At 44.8% G+C, this 6,000-nt stretch overlaps 1 protein-coding gene across 1 annotated transcript in view; it reads left to right on the top strand.

Moving 5' to 3' along the window:
* Positions 1-3,749: 3,749 nt before the first annotated feature.
* The window catches only part of SLC6A17 (solute carrier family 6 member 17), a 47,538-nt gene continuing 45,287 nt past the window's right edge, over positions 3,750-6,000 (top strand). The window contains exon 1 of the mRNA XM_058176984.1: positions 3,750-4,290. The gene's annotated coding sequence lies outside the window, so the exon portion shown is untranslated. The remainder of the gene's footprint in view (positions 4,291-6,000) is intronic.

Here is a 6,000-nt window from a genome sequence, read left to right as displayed (position 1 = left end):
GGCTAGATACCCACAAGATATCAGGCTATTCAGATATTTCTCCATTTACAATCGTTCATTTAACCACCTTTCAAAGCTACAATGGCACTGAAAAAAATGACTAACAACTGGTCCTTGTGTTTCAACTCCTACCCTCAAAACGACGCTATAGAGCACTGCACACCAGAACAACTAGACACAAGAACAGTTTTTCCCCGAAGGCCATCACTTTGCTAAACAAATAATTCCATCAACACTGTCAGACTGTTTACTGAATCTGCACTACTATTAATCGTTTCATAGTTCCCATCACCAATCTCTTTCCACTTAGGACTGTATGACTATAACTTGTTGCTGGCAATCCTTATGATTTATATTGCTATATTGACCATCAATTGTGTTGTAAATGTTGTACCTTCATGAACGTATCTTTTCTTTTATGTACACTGAGAGCATATGCACCAAGACAAATTCCTTGTGTGTCCAATCACACTTGGCCAACAAAAAATTCTATTCTATTCTGTTCTATGTCCATTGCACCATCCCTATGGTGCATGTGATTAAAATTCTGGCACTTGGCAAAAGTTTACAAAAGTTTATTTACAAAAGTTGCAGTGTCCCAGGGTCACGTGATCACCATGTGTGATCTTCCTATCTGGCTCCTGAGAAGCAACTGCAGTGGCATGGCAAAGAGGATGTAAAATTGGGCCCCACTCACTTAATAACCAACTTGCTTAGCAATAGAAATTCTGGTTCCCGTAGTGGTAGTAAGTGGAGGACTACAGGTGATCCTTGATTTATGAGCACAATACAGCCCAAAATTTCTGTTGCTAAATTGAGATATTTGTTAAGTGAATTTTGCCCTATTTTATGACCTTTCTTGCTTCAGTTGTTAAGCGAATCACTGCAGTTGTTAAGTTAGTCACCTGGTTTCAAGTGAATCTGGCTTCCCCGTTGACTTTGCTGGTCACAAGGTCGCAAAAGGTGATGATCACATGACCTTTGGACACATCAACCATCATAAATAAAAACCAGTTGCCAAGCAGCTGAATTTTGATCACATGACAATGGGGAATCGGGGATACCGAAAAAGTCGTAACTGTGAAATATGGTCATAGGTCACTTTTTTCAGTGCTGTTGTAACTTTGAATGGTCACTAAATGAACTGCTGTAAGTCAAGGATCTGTACCTGGTTTATGTACATGTAATATGGTTTATCTGATTTTAGCTTATTGATTTATGCAATGATTCAGTAATTTGTCCATTTTCTTGGCATTTCCCCCTTGCAGTATAAGTCAATATGCCACTTTTATCTCTGATAAAATATCTTTTTTAAAAACAGAGCTTTTAAAACTGCCTTTTCTCTTGTAAAGAAATGAGATTGACAGTTCAGCTTTAGTCTGAAATGTGACACCTATTTACAAGAGGCAAAGAGAGGGAGATATATTTCTAAAGTAAAAAGTCTAGTTAATGTTAAATTTTAAATTTGCAATATAAATCATACAATGCAATTTTTTTTCATTTAAGCACCACCCATTTGTGAACATAACTACCTTCTTGAACTGACATGCTACTTACAGCTTATTTGCCCTTTAACCCCAGCCCCTTCTTCACTGTCTCTTGAAGAATTCAGAGCCATTCACTTTTGATTCCAAAAGTTTAATATTGGATTGCAAAGGCAGAACCTGAAAATCCAGCTATGAACAGAGAAGCAGACTAGGGATGAAGACAAACTGGACCAGGTCAATTTACAGCAGAATCTGGCCTATCGTAGATAAGGGATATCAGAATGAATTGATTACATCAATATTGTTTCTTCTCCTTTGGTGGTCTTCCCTCAGATTGTTTGCTTGCTTGACAAAGTAGAGATGTAGATGATCCCAACTGGCAAGGAGGGGGCTCCACGCCAGCCTTCCCAATGGCTTCAGTTATACCTCCCATAAACCCCAAGCAGCAAAGCCTTGATGGGATGTGGTTCTTGGATTGAAGATCACCTGGGGTTCAAATTCCTGCTGTCCACCTCACCAGGTCGAATTGGTTTGAAAGAGGGGTCAAAGAGGCCACCTATGTCAAAATTGAATTGACTCAGCCTTCCACCCTTTATAAGGTAGGTAAAATGAGGACCCAGATTGTTGGGGGGGCAATAAGTTGACTTTGTAAAAAAATATACAAATAGAATGAGACTATTGCCTTATACATTGTAAGCCGCCCTGAGTCTTCGGAGAAGGGCGGGGTATAAATGTAAACAACAACAAAAAAAGAGTGGCCCTCTCAACAAAGAGGGAGGGATATGACATCATCTATCTCCAGTGTACAACACTGTCCTATCAACAGTTCTAAGCAGGCTCCACACCCATTTGCATTACCCAGGTGAGCCTGATGACACAGATAAACCCCCAGGTGGCCTCAATGACTCTCTAAAAAGAATGCAAATGACCAGCTGTCTGCAAGCAGTATAAATCCTTCCATTCCCCATCATCCAGCCAGAGCTGAAGAAGCTTCTTGAATGAGAAGTGAAACGTCTTCAAAGAAAAACAAGAAAGTCCTGAAAAAAGCACCTTTGGGACAACTGTGACCTGGATGGCTGGGAATCCCCATAGACATTTAGCTATGCACTTTGGGATGAATACCTCCAAATGGTGCGGGAGTATGATTGTTTCCTGATTGCTTATTTGTACCCTATGACTACCATTAAGTGTTGTACCTTAGAATTCTAGATGAACATATCTTTTCTTTTACGTAGACTGAGAGCATATGCACCAAGACAAATTCCTTGTGTATCCAATCACACTTGGACAACAACAACAAAAATCTATTCTATTCTAAACAGTTTTCCAGAAAAATTGCAGACTACCAGAACACTTCCAGCAGTTCTAAAAAGGTTCTATGCCCATTTGCATTATTCAGGTGACCCTGAGGACAGGACAAACCTCCAAGTGGCCTCAACCAGTCTCTAAAAGAATGCAAATGACCAGCTGTCTGCAAGGAGTATGCAACCTTCCATTCCCCATCAACCAGTCAGAGCTGAAGAAGCTTCTTGGATGAGAAGCGAAAGGTCTTCAAAGAAAAAACAGAAAGTTCAGTTGCCTTTTGAAAAAACACCTTTGGGACAACCATGCCCTGGATCAGGGGTCTCCAACTTTGGCAATTTTAAGCCTGGCGGACTTCAACTCCCAGAATTCCCCAGCCAGCAAAGCTGGGAGTTGAAGTCCGCCAGGTTTAAAACTTGCCAAGGTTGGAGACCCCTGCCCTGGATGACTGAGAAAATCCCCACAGACGATTGATTGCCAAAGAAATCCCCCTTATTCGTAATCAGGCAGGAACGCTTAGGTAAAAGCCTGATTTGAACGGCCATCAAAAATTCCCCCACGTGCTTAAGGAGGCAAGGTTAGCTCTCAGGCGAATTGTTATTGGGGATCCTTTTCCCCGCAGTGTGCCAAAGCGGCCCAAGGCATTCTGGGAAAATCCCGCCTTCCCCACCCCACCCCCGAAGCATCAGGTGTGGGGATGCCGACAGTCTCGCTGGTGGGAGCGGCCGCCTGCTCAGCCAGCTGATTTGGGGCGTCGCTTTGGGTTTTGGGGAATAGCGCCTCAGCGCTCCCGCCAACCCCCCGACCGCTTTTTTTTCTTTTTTTTTTTTTTTGGCGCTCCGTCCCATTAGGGCGCCGGGCTGATGTTGCCAAGAAAAGCCCCGCGCTGTGCCCACTGACGCGCATCGCTAAGTGACTCAAACCTACGTCACCCCCGCCCAGGCAAAAGACGTTGCGCCCCTCCCCGGGTGAAGAAAGCCTCTCCGAAGCGCTCTCTCTCCTCACGACCCAGGCGCTCCGGGCTAGACAGCCACCGAGCCAACCGGAGAGGCGGAACCGGGCCGGCTGCTGTCCGCCGCCCAGCGCTAGCAGAAAGGGCTTGCGAGAACCGCACAAGCCGAGCATTCCCAAGGGGCCAGAAGGAGGCGGGCGGGGAGCCGCCAGGAGGAGAAGAGAAAGGGTCGGGCAAACGCGGCACTGTGCGGTGCGCAGACCTGAGCAGCTGATGCGCGCGTCAGAGCCCGGAGCCTTGACGCCACTCGCTTCCGAAGCCCCAACTCCGCTCCGTTCTTGGGCCAGTCGCTAAAGCAGGTGCTCGGCGGAGCCCCTCAGCGCCTTCTTTCCCTCCCTCGCTCCGGGCGTTTGTTTATTTATGTATTAATTTATTTTCCTCATCACGGAGAAGTTCGTTGTGGCATAGGGGGCGACTGACAGGATTTGCCGACGAGCAGCTGTCCGCAGCTGAGGGAAACAGGCGTCTGGTGCCTTCGCCTTTCCCCAGGTAGGTAGGGGCAGATGTCTGCTCCGCGCTCCCTCGCTTCTCTCATGTTTCGCCTTCCACAGATTCTCTTCCCCAGCACAGGCAGGCAGGCAGGGAGGGAGGCAGGCAGACAGACTCCTCCGGCATATTCTACGCACGGTTCTCTCGGGAGATAGACGGAAGACGGAACTCTTCTTAGTTGCTAGGCGAGAACGCAAAAGGTGATCTTGTGGGGACAACCGAAGGGTTGACGGTGGAAAATGGCACAAGTCCCTCGGGGAGGGGGGGAGGGGGGAGGTGCGCATCACCTGAAGCCTAAAAATAACAAGTGATGCGGAACCGAAGGACCCGGGCCTTGGCGCGCACCTTTGCGCCGCGGGAGTAAAGCAGGAGGGGAGGTGTCGGAGAGCAAACGGCCCTTCCGTGAAGCCCGAGGAGAGGTCTCCGGCTTCCTCGGAAGCGCTCCGTCCTTGTGATGAAAACCCCAGATTTGAAAAACGGAGGAAGGAAAGAGTGCAAAGATCATCTCCGCTATCAGAGATGTATTTGACCTTGATCTTAACATTGAGAAGGGAAGGAGAAAGCAGTCCACCCTCTTGAATTAAAACGGGGATGGAGCTCAAATCCTGTGCCTCAAGTTCTGCCTTCCTCCCTATTAGTGATTCATAGCAGAAGTCCAATCAATTCAAGTCCAATCAATTGAGGAGCTTAAATATGGACTGAAATGGGGGGGGGGGTATTAACATATTTGGCTTACCGTAGGTTTTTTTTTTTTTATGTGCATTTGTAAAATGATTTGTTGCATCCAGTTCTGAAGCCAATCGAAGGAAAAGCGACGTGCAGGTATTTTACATTTAATCTGATGCAGAATAATTTAAGAGGTTGAAAGTTAAAATGCTGCGAATTCTAATAAAACATAGTGAGGCTTTAGGAATTACAGGCCTTGATGTCTTTTCCTTTTAGAAATAGAATTAAAAAATAGAGACGTTCAAGAAATTTTCTAAAATATAGGTCACTTCTTTTACTTCTCCTATAGGCTAATAATGTCATACAACATCACATATTTAATTGTCTAGCCAATTATATATATGGTAACTAATCTGTGGAAATGTAACTTGTGTGGTTAGTTTATGGTTCTGTTTGTCTTCTGAATCATGTGGACACAAACATTCCGTTGGAATGGTATGTATGAAGTCCTATCACATGTTTGTCTGAAATTAATCTGGAAAGCCTCTGTACTTCCTTGCTATTCCCCGTGCAAGATGGGCAACTAAATACGACTTCAGTATTGATGACAAGATAGCACTTTCACCTGCATTTCAAAATATCAAGCTAGGTTGAGGAAAATGTAGTAGGCCATGTAGCATCTATACTTTTGTTTTCCAACTATTTATTGTTGCATGCCATACTCCAGTATATGCTGTCTATGGGATTGTTTCATTGTGTCTAAACAGAATTGGCTCTGAGCCAGAATCAAATATTGATGTGGACTTGTTCTTGTGTACTTTTGTGACCTGGATGACTTATTTAAATGATATCTTCTGAAACCCAGGTGTCCTTAGGCTACCAATGTTCCTTACATATCCCTCCTCTTCCAATGATATATGGACATTTTGGCTTCCAGTCTACCCTGAATGCGTGTCAGATTCTGATGTCCTTGTGGCTACTTAATTATATATCCTTCACACCAACATTCCCCATTTCTCACTCCATAACATTAAACATTCTATC

This window comes from Ahaetulla prasina, chromosome 3, assembly GCF_028640845.1.
Source record: "Ahaetulla prasina isolate Xishuangbanna chromosome 3, ASM2864084v1, whole genome shotgun sequence".
In the NCBI taxonomy this organism is placed as follows: domain Eukaryota; kingdom Metazoa; phylum Chordata; class Lepidosauria; order Squamata; family Colubridae; genus Ahaetulla; species Ahaetulla prasina.
The sequence above is the reverse complement of the archived record's forward strand: the minus strand, read 5'-3'. Positions and strand labels throughout refer to the sequence as shown.